Here is a 17,904-nt window from a genome sequence, read left to right as displayed (position 1 = left end):
TCTCACCCTGCAAGGCAGCCTGTCCATCCCCTCCACCTCTGTGTCCCCTAACACACTCTGGCTGCTCACCAGACCTTCATTGCTCCCATCACTTCCTACTTTTGGGCTCTTGGGCAAGGCCTGTCCCTGCTTCTTTAGACCCATCCCTGTCCTGGCAGGTCTCCACCTCCTACAGACCTACCCAAGACCGTCTGGAGGCTGAGACACCAGCCCCAAGAGTCACCCCAGACGAGCTGCCCAATGACCAGGACTGCAGTTACAAGCATGTGTCAGCTGAGGGATTCGGTTTCACGGAGGAACTTAATTATAGCTCAGGAGTGGAGGAAGGGAGAAGAGCAGTGCATGCTTGAGGGGATATACAGGAAGCTACCCTGCTCTGTGGCCCAGAGGGTTTCTGCCAAGTTGTACCAAGACTGGGAGCCACAGGAAAACAAGTATGATCCAGGAAGGCCCATAGGAACACACAACTTACAGAAGTCATCCTGTCCATAATCATGAATTCCTGGCCTCACCATGTAACACCAGCCTGTGTGCAAATCAGAGGGGCCCAGAAAAAAAGCTGAGATGCCAAGTCTCACTCACCCTCAGGGCTCAGACAAGCCTTTTACTCACCTGGTGCCAGAGATCTCATTTTTTTTTCTGTAAGAAGTAAAGGGGAGGCATAGCTTATTTCTCCCAGAATACCCCATCTTCAATTTTCTCGCTGGCTCTGAGCTGTTTTTCTAGAATGGAATCTGAGCCGTTGGGGGTGCTGGGAACATCTTCCTTATGCCTGACTACTATGCTCAGATCCCTGCCTATTGCCCAGTGAGGTGCCACGGAGCAGCTGCTGACACACAGAGGCCAGCAGGGCCGGGCACACCAGACCTGTGAAACCACCTGGCCTGGGCACTGCCAGGTGGAGAAAGCAGACCAGGTGTAAGTTCATGGAAAGAGCAGGGCCTCGGTGGAGGAGCACCTTTCATCAAGACATATTTCCTTATCAGGGCGCCTGGGCGGCTCAGTTGGTTAAGTTCTGACTTTGGCTCAGGTCATGATCTCCCAGTTTGTGAGTTTGAGTCACGCACCTGGCTCTTTGCTGACGGCTCAGTGCCTGAAGCCTGCTTTGGATGCTGTGTCTCCCACTCTCTCTGCCGCTCCCCCACTAGTGCTCTCTCTCTCAAAAAGAAACAAACACTAAAAAAAAAAAAAAATTAAAAAAAGAAACCACCTGAAAAATTGGAAAGGCAAGTCGCAAAACTGAATGTTAAATACTATCCCATTTTTGAAAGAAAAAAAATAAGTACACAAAGTCATAGTAAAATCTGAACACAGACTAAACTTTACAGCAGTCACTTATGCATGGTGTGACTATGTATGACTTGTATTTCGTTCTCAGTGCTTAGGTGTATTTTCTTTTTTTATTGGAGTATGGCCAACATACAGTAGTTTGAGGTGTACAACATAATGATTAGACATTTGTATCCACTGCAAAATGATCTCCGCTGTAACTCTCGTTACCATCTGTCACCAAAGTTGCAAATATTTTTTCCTTCTGGTGATGAGAACTTTAAAATTTACTTTCTCACCAACCTTCAAATTTGTAATACAATGTTACTGACTATAATAATGCATGCTGCCCATTCTATCCCCATGACTTAAGTATTTTCTAATTGTCTATTATGAATAAGCATTATTTATATAATTAAGACATTTTAAGATAAATTAAAAACCGCACACATGGAAACGATGTGCCTGAGTGCCAGCTCCATATCCTAAAAACGACTGTTTTCCAAATTCCATTATACAGGCCACTGGTGGTATCTGATTAATTTCCAAGCCCCCAAGTACAAGTTTCCAAAGATGTCTTTCATTGTTACTAGCTAAACAGCTTGCCAGTGGCAAACCCCCCGCCCCCACCTTCAAAACCTTGGGCCCAAGCACCCTGAATCACCTGGTTGTGTCTGCACCCATGGGATCCAGGTCCCTACCCCTCCAGAGCTCATAACCAAAAGCCAGAGCTTCAGAAAGGTGCAAAAGTAAAAAAGCAGGGCGGGGGGTGGGGGAGTGGCGACTGACATCCTCCAGCTGGAAGACTCCTCACTTCACCTGACTGTCTCATCCAAGGCTCAGGTAAGGGCTAGAGGGGGTGGACTGCAGGAGGCTGCCATGAGAATTACTCTGTGGGCTCCGCAGGCCAATCACTGACTGGAGTCAACACCCACTCCAGCCAACATTCAGAAGAAAACAGGAAAATAAATAGTCTTGAAGTTCTATTCACCAAGGAACAAATACTGGCATCCACCCCAAGCCGCTAGGGTGCCTAGGGTCCAGAGATACGCTAACAATAAAACAATCAACACTCAATGAGTGATACACCTATGCCTTTACAAGTAGGCGCTCTTTTAATCCTCAAGTCAGCCCTGAGGGGTAGTTATCTCCCCTTTGTTACAGAAGAGGAAGCCACTGAGGCATAAAGTGACTTGCCCAAAGCTACTAGTAGAGCCAGAACTCAGTCCCACGTATTCTGGCTCTCAACCAGTACCCCAAATTCCCTCAAAGTCCTTATCCTCAGAAAGAGCCAGTGAGCTAAAAATATGAAGAGTGCCACATGCTACTTCCTGTTCTGCTTCAGGGGAAAGCTCCTTCCCTTCTGAGGAGCCAAAGAAAGGAGGAGTGCGACTGTCCCTCTGTCCAAGATCCCCTGGGCCTACAGCTGGCCTGAGGAGGAGCCATCAAGGCAGGCAGGGGAGCACAGTCCCCAGAGCCCAGCCAAGGACACCGCTGAGATGCTACTTATGCCTGTCTCTTCTGATTCCCAAAGCCTTCCCTGTACCCCAACCCCTGCGCCTCCAGTCAGGAAGTGGGAAGCAGAAATAAAAATAGCTCTCTAAAAATAAGCCAAGGATGGCAAGGTACAAGAAAGGGGAAAAACATAAGGCCCAGCTGGTTGAGCCCAGTGTCCTGCTGGTCTAGGTAGGAACCAAGCAGCTGAGTAGGACAGGTACCCAGAGCCCTAATTCTGCTTCAGCCTCTGCTCACAGTGGATACCTGCACACATTCACAAGTGCCTGCAAAGCCCAGGCTAAGGGGACAGAGCAGGAAAAGCAGTCTGAACTGAGAAGCACAGGGGGAACCAAAGGGCTTAAGCCTCAGCTCTGTCATTTGTCAGGTGTGTGACTTGAGTGGGCTCTTTAAGCTCTGTGATCCTGCACGTCCTCATCTGTTAAATGGGAATACCAATACCTGCCTCTTGCAGGCTGGCATGGAGGAGAGTGAGCTCACCCATGGCATGACATCTGGCCCAAAGGAGAATCTGAATAAAGGCAATTTCCTTTTCTTTCTTCTCTCCGTATCTGCACACCTGGGCCACCTTCTCTCTTTCTTCTCTCCCTTCGCCAGACTGCAAACAGGCTGATTAATCACTCAGATCAGAGATTGGTTTTTTTCCTCCTTCAACCCCTGCCACTACACATGCCTGGCCCACCAGTTGGCTGGTTATTTCTTCTGGTTCTAGGGGGTTGCTCACGGCCTTGAAGCAGACGCAGGGAGGCATTAAGTACAGCCATTCTCAGGGCCTCCTCTTCCCACTGACCTGGCACAAGACTGCGCAGGGGGCTCCAAAGCCTGCCAACATCTGGTTCTGCCCAGTGACCAACAAGACACTCTGCTGGGCTCGAAAGCAGGGAGTGCTCTTGGAAGCCAACACCAGTCTGGCCAGTCAAGCAGGTACTTTCCACACCGGAAGAATTACAGTCAACCAGCCATCCTCTGTGGGGAGGCCTGCTGTGTGGTAATCAAAGACACAGCTTTACACACCTGGGTTCAAATCTCAGCTCTGCCACTTACTAGTTGTGCAGCTTTTAGGCAACTTTCCTAACCAGTCTGAGCCTCCACATCCTCATCTATAAAACGGGCATAATGAGTCCTACCTCTCAGGGTTGTGGGGATTCAACAAGGTGATACATGTGACGTGATTAGCACAGTGCATTCAACACCTTAGAGCCATAGCTTGATTGGCTCCTGGGTAGCTACTGACTTCTGTGGGTATTAGACACAGGTGACCACAGCTCTCGAAAGAACTCACAATCAGACATCAGAGCCTAGAATGCAGGCAATAACTCCACCATAATATAGCACGGTAGGTGCTGAGCCAGAGGTATGAGAAGGGAGGCTCCCCAGACCCCCGGGGGAGGAAGTGGAGAGAAGGAGGCAAAGGGGAAAGACTGCCAAAACCAAAAACCTCAGCTGTCTTTCACTGAGCTTCAACCACAGGGAAGAGCAATAACTAGCCAAGGGGTCATTAGTTTCCTTCTACAGATGTCTGAGTGCTGCCCCATGAAGTGACTTCCCAGACAGGGCTCCGGCACAGGTTAGTGCCAGCGCTACTCTAGGAAGCAAGCCACTTAGGTTGGCCATCCAGTCACCCTTCCGTCTGACAAGTGCTTGGTGAACCATCTCTGCACAAGACACTTGCCCGTCAAGGAGCCAATTTCGGGGGAGATGATCTTTGAACGTGGCTAATGAACACTCATCAGGACCGAGCACGTGACTGTGCAGTGGAGGCTGCTCCCTTGCGACTCAACAAGGTCTCTGATTCATCGAGAACATCAGATGGATGGATCAGTTCTTTCTCACGGTGGAAGCAGAAGGAAGAAAGGAGGACAAGGTCCAGGCCGCAGACCACAGAGGGAAAGCAGCACATGGGCAGCACTGGCAGCGCTGGAACCACCTCAGGAGAGGTATTCTTGGTTGTCTGCAATGTGCCCAGGGTGGGGGTACAAAAGTGAATCAAAAACAGATGGTCCTGGTTGTGCGTGAGAAGACAAGGCTACCCTAGGCTGACAGGGGACGGAGACAGGCCTTGGCCTGGGTGCATATAAGCCTACCAGGTCAGGAAATGGGCTAGAAAATGGACAAAATATTTTTCTACAAGGTGACACGCTGTAAGGACATGAAAGGCAAATTGTTAAGTAGATGTTGTCAATACACTGGGGCGTTAAGATGCCAAAAAAAAAGAGATGTCATAGAAATCATACACTGAAAAAATAAAAACAAGACTGGGATAATACAATTTTGATTGGATGCATTCTACAATTTGGGAATTTATTCACCTAGTGATTTTCACTTGGGAGATAGAAAATGATCATTGCTCAGTTTGCTTATTACCAAGGATTTGTAATTTCTCAGCAACAATCAATTTGATGCCATTATTTAAAGCAGGTTCTGGGAAGCGTCACCTCAGACTATAAAATCAGGGACACAGGCGTGGAGAATTTAATCTGTGGGGACAATTTGTAACTGACCCCTAGATGGCAATGAAGCTTACCATGAACTACTGACAGATTGTCATTCTGAAAAGTTGCCAAAGCACCAGAACTGTCATGGGGTCACTATCCAGGAACAGTATGACTTTTCAAGCTGGGCTTATTTGACCTGTATGGATGTGATTCTTAGAAACCCAAACCACATCATGAGGACCTAGAGGAGGCAGAGTCCCTAGGATTGGAAAGGCCACTCCCAGGAGAGCTAGGGGCTCTGAGACATGGTGGGGGCATGCCTGTGGCTGCTGAGAAGCTAAGTGGTGACCACAAATGTGCAGTGGCACCAGCTTGCACACTCTGCTCCTTCTTCCAGCAGCCCCCAGCCACCTGGCTGAGTAGTGGGGGAGAAGGCAGGCTATGTGCTGTTCCTGGGAGGAAAGCAGGGGGAAGAGTGGGCTGGTTAGACAGAATGTCAGGAAGGCAGCTGTGGGACCCACACTAGCCCAGGAGGAGTGGGGTGGAAAGAAGTGGCAGGCCTGGGGGCCTGGAGGTCCTCATGGGCTGAGGAGGAGGGTGACCAAAGTGAGGACCCCCAGAAAGCACCCCAGGACTGCCTGGGGAGAGCAGAGCAGCCAACCTGCATCCCTAGGAACACAGCTCCATGCCATGACTGACAGTGGAAGTGCTTTTATTATTCAGAAAGAGAATGCTTTTCCCCCCTCTTCTAACATTTTAAGTTGACTATGTTTACCTGCTGATGTGCCGTGGGTACGATGTGATAGATATTCTATGTAAAGGAACTGAGGAACACAGGCATAAAGACCGAGGGGTCGTGTGACGAGAAAAGGAAGGAAGAGGCTAAGGGCCAGGTGAAGTAAGAGATTTTACAGACTTCTGGGTCAACGGTGATCTGGCCCCAGTCACCTCTCTGACCTCACCTTCTATTCTTTTCTCCCCTCATTCCACTCCAGCCACAGTGGCCTCCGGACTATTCCTCAAACACCCAGTCATGTTCCCGCCTCTGGGCCTTTGTACTTGTTCTCCCTCACTCAGAAGATTCTTCCCATACATGGCTCACTCTCCTCTTCGAGCCTTAAGATTACCTTCTCAGTGAGGCCTTCCTCAAGCCCTCTATTTAAAAGTGCCACCACTTCTTTCCTGCTTTATTTTTTGATATAGCATTTACTACCATCTGACCTGTTCGCTACATAATTCTGGCTCTCTCCTCATTCTCCACTACAACCACCATGAGAGCAGGAGTCTTCTTTATCTGCTTGTTCACTCCTTCACCCCAATGCCTAGCACATAGGAGGTACCCAATATATGCCTATTAATGAGTGGTAGATGGAAGCGGAGTGAGATTTACACTAATCCTGGATCCTCAACAGTCTGAAAGAAACTATTACTGATCTGATTGAAGAAGGTATGGGGTGACTTACAAAAACAAGGATCAGACACTACTTTCTCTTTTACTTTCTCTTTCTCTTTTACTCCTAAGAACTCTTTTAAAGGTTCCCCCAAAGAGCATATTGTTTCAAATATTAGTCTGGGAAAAGGCAGGACCTAGAATCTTGAACTGCTGTAAAAGGGATGCTCTAAGACTGCCTTAAAATAGGAACGAGGACCAGCCAAGTCACCACCTGTGCCTGGAGGTAAATGAGACCTATAGGTAGCTTCCTACTGCCATGGTTACAAATTACTACAAACTTAGTGGCTTAAAACATAATTATTCTCCTACAGTTCTGGAGGTGAAAGTCCAAAATCGGTTTCACTCCAAAATCTAGCTATTGGCAGGGCCACGTTGCTCTAGAGGTTCTAGGGGAACATGTGTTTCCTTGCCTTCTCCAGCTTCTAGAGCTGCATTCCTTGTGTTCCTTGGCCTCGTCCTCCATCTTGAGATCCAGTGACAGTCACACCGCCTTCCTCTGTATCAAATTTCCCATTGCCTCCCTCTTAACAGGACACCTGTGACTGCACTTAGGGCCCACTTGGATAATCCAGGATAATCTCCCCATTTTGAGATCCTTAATTGCATCTGCAAAGTCCATTTTGCCATATAAGGTAGCATCTACAAGTCCCAGGGGTCACAGGCTGGATATTGGATATCTTTGGGGACCATTACCCAGTCTACCACCACGGAAGACAGACTCCAAAAGTGCGGAAGGAACCTAGTTCAGACCTCTGGTCCACATGAAAGAGGGTCAGAACAAGAATCCTGGCAGCGTCCTGGACTAGGGTCTTTCTTTTGCTATCATTGCTTGCTATTATCTAAGGGGTGGGGAACTAATTTCATGGAACTGAGCATTTTGGCCGCTGGAGGGCCTCCTTAAGGGAGAACGGTAGTCTCCAACCTGAAGCCTCCAATGGACCACACAGGAATTCATCCCAAGATGCAAGTGCTGTGGGGTCAAAGGGAACCCACCTGGATCTCTGGACTGTCCCAAAGGCTTTTGCAGTAGGGGAAGCTGGAAAGAAATGGTCTGGACCAGACAAATAAGCTCAAGATCAGGGATGGCAGGTGAGCCTTCTCTCATGAGAACTGCCTTCGTAGAGGGTTCCAAGAACTCATGTGGCTTTGGAGAGGAATGCTGCTGTGATCAGAGCACCAGATCAGCTAGTAATGTCTGACACCAGGAACGGACAGGTTAATGACAGTTTACACGCTACACATTACCAACTCTATCCTGCACGGCACCTCTGGGAGCTATAGGAAGGTGGCTTTGGCCCAGACACCAAAAGACCTGGAAAAGCAAAACACAAGAAACACAACCACTCCAGGAGATTGCTTTACACCTTGGACACTGTCCCTCTGTTATGGAGACATCATACGGCTTCTTACTTAGTTGGAACATGCTACTCATTGTCAATTATTTCACTGCTCCCCAAAGTCCTCAAGGGCCCAGTGACGTGACTGAGGAGGATATATTTCCAATGTTAAGAACTACACGCTTACTGTATTGGTTTTACAGATGTGCTGTTCACCGGTGGATCCAGCTGGCCAGAAATATTTAGTGGGCGAAGTGACATAGCAGTGGCTCTCAACCAAGAGTGATTCTGCCCCCTTGATATGTGGCAATGTCTGGAGACATTCTTGGTTTTCACAACTGGTAGAGGGAGGAGATATCAACATCTAGTGGGGTAGAAGCCAGGGATGATGCTAAACATCCTACAGTACACAGACAGCCCACTTGATAAAGAATTAACCAGCCCAGGGCTGCCTGGGTGGCTCAGTTGGTTAAGTGTCTGACTCTTGGTTTCAGCGCAGGCATGATCTCACGTTACATGAGATTGAGCCCTGCATCTGGCTCTGTGCTGACAGGGCAAAGCCTGCTTGGGATTCTCTCTCTCTGCCTCTCCCCTGCTTACACACACACACACACACACACACACACACACACACACACACTTTCAATCAACCAATAAAAGACTTACCCAGCCCAAAATGTCTGTGGCTGAGAAACCTGGTGCTAAAGGAAATGGAACCAGAGGCAAAGAAAGTAAAGTGAGAGTTATGAACAAGGCAATATTTGGGATACTGGGAACAAGGCAATTAAGGGAAACCGAGGAAGGGACACCACATTCGCTTGTTTGGAAAAGAGGACGATAGGTAAACCTCTGGGTTCTGGCAAATTGAAGGACGGCCTGTTTTTGAGGAGAGTGGGCCCACAGACTGTTGTATATGGAGGGTGGCCTGCTTGGCTAATGTCGCCTATTGGGAGAGCGAAGTTGGCCTGCACTTCCATTGGCATGGTAGCCAAAAACACGTGCTTCTGAGCTGACAACTCTTGGATGAGGGAAGTGCCAAAAGCAGTGATAAGACAAGGATCACGGTGTTACAGCAGATTACAAGTGAAGGCAGGGAAAATCTGTTTTTAGATACCTGTTCGTCTAACAGTGCAGAAATGAACTTCAGCAACAAGTGGTTTTCCCCTAACACTGGGGAGCCTCTCCCTTCAGCATTCGCCTCATGAGAGAACTCTTTCAAAGGTGTGTCGCTATTAGCTGTGGAGAATTTGGTAATGGTCTTGGGAGGGCTGCTGAGATGATGGCAAGGCCAGGCTGGGAGGCAGGCTCTGAAGACTGGACTCAGGGTGGGGGGAGGGGAAGGGGAGGTGTCGCAACGCACTGCCCAGGACACCAACTGTTTAACAGCACCTGCAGACTCCCCGTGCTGAGGCTGGGCCCCCGGTGCCACAGCCTGCAACTCAGGGAAGGCACTGTTTCGGACAGGCATTTCTTCCTGAGCTCTCCACCTCAGAACCTAGCTCGGTACAAAGGGGGTTTGGGACCTCAGCACAGCCCGAGGTTCACGTCAGCCATTCAGGCACCCCGTATACCCTGTATACCAGAGCTGAATCACCCCCAGGTCCGTCCAACACCAAATCCACTCCAGCTCTTCCCACGGTCTCTTCTCAAATGAAAAAGCTACACAGGCTGGGCAAGACATGAGGTGTCTAAACCCTGAGGCCAGGGCCCCCCAGGAAGCACAGAAGGAGTGGGCTCTTTGCCAGCCGGTGAGTCGCCCCTCAGCCTGGAGCAGTTCCTCCATTCCCAACCTCCTTCACGCTCTTTTTGCTGTTTCCCCCTTTGGCCTCCTTCTCTCCCCCTCTCCCTACCAGCCTCTAATTTGTCCCCCTCTTTCTGCCTCTCACTCTTCTCCTCGCTCCCTAATGGTCCATGAGAGCGAAACGAAGATGTGACTGAAACACTGTTAGTGGTGCTACAACGAAGCTTTTTTTCTTTTATTAACTGGTTTTTCTTTTTTTCGTTTATTAACTTTTTTTTTCTTTTATTAACTTTTTAATGCGCCTTGACAATAAAACCTGACTTTAGTTGCCTTCTACCTTTGGTGAACCTTTTGATCTCTCCTGTGTACCAGCATCCCTGAATAAAGGGGGGAAGGGGTTCCTCCAGCCATGCCCTGGGTCCTCAATCTGTGTGGCTGAAAGATCGAAATCAAAACCAGAGGAACTCAGATTTAGTATGAGGAAGAATTTCCTCACATTCAGACCACTGGAGTAGTCTCCTACCTAACCTCTCTATCTCCATTCTTTCTCCATTCAATCAATCTTTAATGCAATATTAACACAATCACCCCTTGCTCCAAAACCATCAATGGCTATCCACTGCCCAAAAAACACACAGTGCAAATTCCTTCACCTGGCATTCGATGGCCTCTACCAACCTACTAGGAATTTCCTAACTAACAGTGGTTCCCAGGAATGGAAATGGTGAGAAGATGCACTTTTCTCCTGGAAGTATCACTCATATATACCGGCCAGGCTACCTCACATAAGGGATGCTAAAAAAGCAGTAGCTAGTCTTTGAGGAGCCCTCTCTCCCTCCCAATGAACCATGCCTCTTGGTATTCATACCCTTGTGCAGTCCTCTGAATCTGAACTGGTCCTGAGACCAGGAAAAGACAAAGGAATTGACACTGTGTTACTTCCAAGGCTAGGTCACAAGAAACCTTGCCCTTTAGCCCTGGATCTCTCAGTATACTCCCTCTTGGGATGTTTCCGTTCAGAATCCAGCCATCGTGCTGTGAGAAGACCAAGTCACATGCGGAGGCCACGTGTAAGCACTCTAGCCAACAGCCAGCATCAAGCGCGAGCCATGTGAGTGAGCCAGGGTGGATGTCCAGCCCAGTTGAGCCTTCAAATGACTCCTGTCCCAGCCTCCATTTGACTAAAGCAATATATCCCAACTAAGAACTGCCCAGATGAGCCAGTCAACTCAAACAACAATGAAAGGTAATAAATTATCAATTTCACTTAAGAATATCCTAAATGAGGGGCGCCTGGGTGGCTCAGTCGGTTGAGCACCTGACTCTTGATTTTGGCTCAGGTCATAATCCCAGGGTTGTGGGATCAAGCCTCACATCAGGCTCCATGCTGACTGTGGAGCCTACATGGGGTTCTCCCTCTTTCCCTCTCTCTCTAAAATAAAAAAATTAAAAAAAAATAATGTCCTAAATGAGACAATAAAAACTAACTTCATTAAATCTTGACCTTTAAGTACATGTCTTTTAAATATTCTTTGTAATAAAACAAGAGTTACGTGGTTATCAAGAAAAAACAATCGTGAGATTGAGTTACAAGCTAAACTAGTCATTTTTTTCATGATACAACATTTTTTACTTGAAAGAAAAGAGTAACAAATTATAAGGTTTTTTTAGTGTTTATTTATTTTTGAGAGGGAGAGAGACAGAGCATGAGTGGGGGAGGGGCAGAGAGAGGGAGACACAGAACCCGAAGCAGGCTCGAGGCTCTGAGATGTCGGCACAGAGCCCAACGTGGGGCTTGAACTCACGAACTGTGAGATCATGGCCTGAGCCGAAGTCGGACACTTAACCGACTGAGCCACCCAGGCACCCCAAGAGTAACAAATTATGTTAGATTTGAGTATTTGACAGACTTTTTTTTTAAGTTTATTTATTTATTTTGAGAAAGAGGGGTGGGGAGGGGCAGAAAGGAGAGACAGAATTCCAAGCAGGCTCTATACTGTCAGCACAGAGCCCGACACGGGGCTTAAACCCACAAACCATGAGATCATGACCTGAGCTGAGATCAAGAGTTGAACGCTTAACTGACTGAACCATCCAGGCGCCCCTCAAAATCTTTTTGTGCACATGTCTTCTCTCCCCAACTAGATTCCACACACTTGGGGGACGGGAGCAGCCAAGGACCGTTTCTGAAACATCTGTCACAGCACCTGACCCACAAAAGTGCCTCAGATGAGAAAGACAAAGATAACAACCAAACCACAGTTTTTTGAGATTAGCACTGAAAACTCTGACAGCCTCACCTTTTGCCAATGGAAACTAAGAAAGAAAACTTCTAGCTGGGACTGGGAGCTCAGAGCCTAGGGATAAACTGGACAAGTGACCCCTGGACATGTACAATTGCTGCCACTGTGACTAGCTGCTGCTGACACAAACGACAGAGCAATGAACCCAGGGGGAAGTTCTGCCTTATCCCCTCGCGGGGAACCTCAGAAGTCTCCCAAGCCCCCCTTCTTCCTCATGCACATTTCCTTGAGACGAAAGGACTTGGTACGGGTTTGACAACAGGAGGGGCCCCCGCCTGAGGCCTTCCTGCGAGATCCACAAACAACCTGACCCCCACAGACTGACAGACACACGGGCTCGGCACCCTGTTCGGCAACAGGAAAACCCACAGGGTGTTAAAGGCAGAGAAAGGGAAGTAAGGCTCATAAACAGCTCCTGGAACCACTGAACTTCAGAGATTACAACAAACCAGATGGGAGCCCATGTTTCCCTGGCCCCCCGGCAGGGACCTCGCCATAGCCCGGCCTCCCAAATAGCTGGGACAATGACATCGAATTCCCTGTAGCTCCCCTTCTGAGAGTTTATAAAATCTGCCAGGCATCCTGAGAACAAACCGGGAAACAGTAACAAGAAGCCCAGAGCATTGTGCAGACCTGCTACGCTAGCAGAGATGGAAGAAAACAGCTCCATTTCTTACGCCCAGCTCACATATGCCAGCAAACCACAGACCCATAAGATGGGGACTGAATCTGGTTTTTTTTACTATCATCATTCCCCAAGTATCTACTACTGTGCCTGGCACATAGCAGACACTCAAAAATGTCTGTTGCACAAATGAAAGAAAATGACAGACACCATCTTTGTCTGGCACCCACACAGACAGAGAAGAAAAGTTTGTACACTGATTCATTCGACAAATATTTATTTAGCATCTCCTCGGTGCAAGGCAGTCCTAGACACAACAGGAAACAAAGTTAAGTCCCTGCCCTTGTGGAGTCTATGTTTTAGTGGGTGTAAAGGTGAAAAATCTCAGTGCTCTCCCCAAAACTACATAAGCCATAGACCTTTAATAATGTTTAAATAAATGCCCACTATGTGTAAACAGTGAGTACCAAATGTTATGATAGACACCTGGGATCTAGGAACTCAGCCCTAGTGAAATCACTTCATCTTTTGGGCCAGGATCCTAAATCTGGGATGTGTCAGTTGGTTGTCAGAGGTCCTTGTGTAAGGAAAATGGGATTACCGCTTTGGTGCATCTGTCCTCATCTGTCGGTGAACAGAAGCCACTGCGTGAGTACCACGTGCATGCCCAAAACACCACGCAACACTGCAGGATAGAAAGAAACCCAACATCTTCAGCTGAGAAGCACCAGGGGTCAGAAAAGCAGCTTTAATATTATAATTAAACACTAGGGCTCAAAAGGTGCTCCCAAGCAAGCTGGCTCTTTCTCTGTCCTTCCCACACACACACACACACACACACCCTGAGATGTTGTTATTCTGAGCCTGAGTCAGCAAATATTTCCCAGTCCTGGAAGTAGTCTGCTGATTTCCAAGTAAGCAGACACTGGCTTTGCTGATTTTACCAGGGTGGGGCACAAGGAGCTGGCAACGTGAAGAAGGATCTGGAGTCCAACATCCCCCACAGGTGGCAGCTCATAAATGGAGATGCCCTGAGTCATGCTTGAGTCCTTGACCCAAGCCCCATGGAACCAGGACTAGAGTCACACCCCAATCACCAGCCTCTGAGTTATGAAGGCCAGGAACCACCTGCCAAGGAAGAAGACCCACATGTCTGAAACCTGATGCAAGAGGCCATCTCCCCCCTGCCAGGCTCAAGCAAGTGCCCAGCTCTCCTCTGAAACCAGCTGCTGTCAGTGGCTCCTCCCCCTGGATCCCAAGGCACAGAAAAATGCTCGGGGATTTCAAACCATTGACAAGCAGCCACTGTGCAATCTGGGACAACATGGCATAGACCAGGGTATCATCACACACAGAACTTCTGACCCGACACAAGCCAGAGCCTGGCAGGACAGACCAAGTCTGTGGAAACGCTGGGAAGGGAGGAAGAAGAGAGTGATCCCAGCGTGGACAGTGCAAGGCAGCGGGGCAGCTCCTGGCATTTCCAGGCCCTACTCAGGCACTGGACGAGGGCCCTGCAACTGAGCTTCCCAGCCAGCAGGGAGCACACTGGGAGGTGAGCCTCAGTGACAGGCTATACAGCTGAAGTCTTTAAAGCCACAATCCAACTCCTGAAAGAGAGGAGCTACCCGGTCCCAGAACATGCCAGGATCTGCATGCCCTCAGGACAGCTTGCACAACAGCCAGAACAGCTGTACTCTACCCAAAGCAGAAGCCTACTTGCTTCCTAGGCCAGTGTACAACACGGCTATCCTCTATCAGGCCCTTAGGGAAGAGATCTGAGGGACCACAGGCCTGGTAAGGGCCATTCTTCTTCAATGGGTAGAGGCACACACCAAAGGAAGAGCCAACCAAAGAACAGTCTGTTAAACTAAGGAGCTGACAGGTTACATCTTCTGTAGAATAACGTCAGGGGTCTGTCTGCCTACACCTTTTGAAAAACAGAGACGGCTGGCCCAAACTCTGCAAAAAATCACTGAATGGGAACTTGGTAATTGATAATCCTGACCATCCACAAAGGCCACAGAGTGGACAAACTGAAGGAATCTATCCAGCCAGAGCTGCTGGTGCCCAAGCTGTTGCAGAAGGACTGGGCTTGCCCTCTTCTCAAGCCCTTCTCACCTGCTGCCTGGGTACAGAGCACCACTAACGGATAAGCAAAGAGAGGAGTAGCACACCTCTCAAAGAGCCAGGTCAAGTCCTTGGGAGCCAGAGACTGGACTAAATTACTGCCAAACACACAAGCTCACCTCCATCAGAATGACCCATTCCAACCCTGGAGGGATGCTTTTCACAGGAAGAAGGCCACCCCTTTTGATCCATTCTGCCCAAATCTGACACAAGTACTGCTTAGGAAGGGGCTCAGGGGTCCGTGGAGAGGAAACTGGCTCAGCTGTCCACAATCGTACTCCTTTCACAGAAAAGGGTCAGTGCGCAAGAGAATTCCAAAACCTTAAAGTCTGGTCCAAGCTGGTTCACTTGGCTCTCCACCACAGCTCTTGAAGGTTGCCAATTCTGGGTCCAATTCTGGCTCAAAGACAGAGAGCACGATCCTCAAAAGAGGAGACCTAGAAACCCAGAGCCAGGTGAAACAACAGGCCTTCATTTCTAAATGTGAGAGTGGGTCATGCTTTCAGAATCCTCCAAGATCAGATTGGGCAGAAACAGAGGATATGTTATTTCCTGAAGATCTCTCCAGGGGACCAATGCCAAATAAAGGAGTGCAAATTGAAAGCATCTGAAAAGAACTTTCTGCCTGACACAAAGACACATCAAGAAGGTGGTGGGGTCTCTAGCCCCAGAGAGGATATGTCTGTGACTGGACACAACTCAAATTCCGGACACCATCTAACCAATACAGCCCCACAACGTCCCCAGGCAGATATCCACCTGGCAGGGCAAAAGGAACAGAACTTAAGGTCTGCCTTCCTCTTGGATCCGCAGGAAATTAAGCTCTCAAGGAAAATGGAGGAAGAATCTTCAAGAGAACCTGCTCAGTGACTGACATCAGAGGCCCTCACATTCAGTGAGGTCAGGGATGTACAAGTGAATATCAGAGGCTGGTTCAGGTGACCAATAACAAACGGTGGACAGCTGCCTGCCAGCCCCCAGGGCTATCGGGCTGGCAATCTATTTCAAAACTCATGCAGGAAAAAAATGTCTTGGACACAGTAGAGGAAAAAGGTTAAGGCATTCTCTGGGGCACAACTTCTGGAGACTTCTCTTAGCTCTTTGGGATGGGGCACAGGGAGAAGGGTGGGCAGAGAGGGCAGAGATAATCTGGAGTATCATGATGTAACCGTGCTTGGGTACATCCAGAGTGGAAAGACACGGAGCCCTGTTTCCTGGAAGGGGAAAAGAGTTGGATGAGGCCTCCAGCTACCCCTGGCACACACCCAACTCAGCGGCTGGTCTCTCCCCAAGGGTTCCTGGAAGTCAACAGACCCATAAAGGGGAAGTATTAAAACTGAGATTAGAAGAATGGTGTACAAATTGGACATTATCCCCGATGCAACACCCAAGTCAATTCTCCCAAACAGACCTGCCTGCTATTTACCTCAGACATTCAGCCCCTTACTTCAATCAGGGGCTGAATGCCCCCCACCCCACCCCGGGGGGGGGGGGGGTATCTCAACAGCAAGTCAAGGGAAAAGCGGAGTAGAGCATGGAGCTAATGCTTCTTCCCCAAGTAGAGGCAAGGAACTGGGAGGTAGGTGACAGGAATGCAGGGGACGGGGCTAATAAGAAGGAAATTAGAGAGAGAGGTGAAAACAGGGCATCTGAGGGTAGCCAGGGTAAAAGGGGCTTAGGTAGACAGGGATTGCTGGCACGGGGCTGAAAAAAGCCTAATAACACCGCGAAGATGAGGGGGAGCGGTAATCTTGAGGGGGGGGGCAGGAAATGGGGGAAGAAGGGGAACCAGGATGGGAAAAGAGAGCAAAGACCGAGAGGGCAGATAGGGGGACGAAGGCAGGACATAAAGATAACGAGAGGGACAGAGAAGATCCCCAAGGAGATCCTCGGTAAAGAGGGCAATGGATTTGGAGACACCACAGAAGGGATGAAGGAAGAGGTCAGAGGCAATGGTAGGGAAGGGGAGAGGACCCCGAACCTTAGACCCAGCTCTTCAGAACACAGAAATGGGACAAGACGGAGCCACTAGGCCCAAGAGGGGGCACAGAGTCTGGTGGGGGAGGCTCGCGGTTCGGGCTCAGTGATGGGGGACCAAAAGGCTGGGGGCGCGCGGGCGCCAGGACAGCAACCAACCACGGCGCACCGGCCGGGGCCGGGCCATCGGGAAGCCGCAGCGGCTCAGCCCGCGGACCCCTGCCGCTCCCCCCACCCCACTCCCCACCGGGCCTCGCGTCCCGACCCGGCTGGCCGCCTCAGCCCGGGCCCGCCGCCTCCTTCCGCTGCTTGCTACCGCTTCCCCCGACCCGGACCGACCTGTTTTGGCCGCCTCCCGCGCCGCCTCTGCCGTCCCGCAGGCTCCGCAGAATCCTCCGAAGCCTGCCAAAACTTTTCCCATTAATCCCCAGCTCCGAGGCGGCCGCGGCGTCACACGCTGCGCGGCCCGACCCCGCCCCCACCATCCTGAGGTCACCGCGCAGCTCGGCCCCCTTCTCCCCACGCCCCCTTCCGCCCCGGCCGGGGCCAATCACCGCGCGTCCTGGGCGCTCCCCTGATTCTGCACTCCGCCCACCGCATGTTACCCAGGACCCGCCTGCAGCGCCCTCTGGTGTGGGATGCGGCGTGGCAGCTGAGGGAGGAGCAGGAGGGGATGTTCCAGGGCTGTAAGACAAGTCTGACAAGTATCGCAAAAGGGAATTTAAAGCTGGAAGGGAATTTAAAGGTCGTCTAATACAGCCTCCACGTCTTTCCACTGAAGAAACGGTCTCAGGGAGTGTGAGTGACTTGCGGTCAGAAGCCATGCCGGGGCTAGAACCTGGGTCTCCAGACTCCACTGGAGGAGTCCGTGTTGCCTGTAAGTTTTAAAGAAAAGACTTTCCTCCCTGGAGAGGCTTCTGCAACTAGAAATTTATGGTTATGAACTTTCTACCTATCTTCCTCTGTACTTAAGTAATATGCTTGCCCACCTAAATGGGGAGCATCCTCCTTACTGTTGTAGCAAATTCTGTTCTTGGCTTCTTAACCCAGTTCTTGAGGCCTGGGAAGGGACCTGTTATCCCAACCTGTCCCTTCAGATATACCATGACAAGATACCTA

The 17,904-nt window shown here is 49.7% G+C and overlaps 1 protein-coding gene across 4 annotated transcripts in view; it reads right to left on the bottom strand.

Annotated features, from left to right (window-relative positions):
- Positions 1 to 17,255, bottom strand: part of PPARD (peroxisome proliferator activated receptor delta) — an 81,297-nt gene extending 64,042 nt beyond the window's left edge. For 3 of the 4 annotated variants that reach the window (XM_040473285.1, XM_040473286.1, XM_040473287.1), the window contains exons 1-2: positions 17,125 to 17,255; positions 13,280 to 13,363 (exon numbers count right to left, since the gene is read on the bottom strand). The gene's annotated coding sequence lies outside the window, so the exon portion shown is untranslated. The remainder of the gene's footprint in view (positions 1 to 13,279; positions 13,364 to 17,124) is intronic. The other variant, XM_040473288.1, reaches the window with a different exon arrangement.
- Between the last annotated feature and the right edge of the window lie 649 nt (positions 17,256 to 17,904).

Source organism: Herpailurus yagouaroundi, unplaced genomic scaffold (assembly GCF_014898765.1).
Source record: "Herpailurus yagouaroundi ecotype Mexico unplaced genomic scaffold, PumYag 139, whole genome shotgun sequence".
Taxonomy (NCBI): Eukaryota; Metazoa; Chordata; class Mammalia; order Carnivora; family Felidae; genus Herpailurus; species Herpailurus yagouaroundi.
Note: the sequence above shows the minus strand (reverse complement) of the source record. Positions and strands in the feature narration are given on the sequence as shown.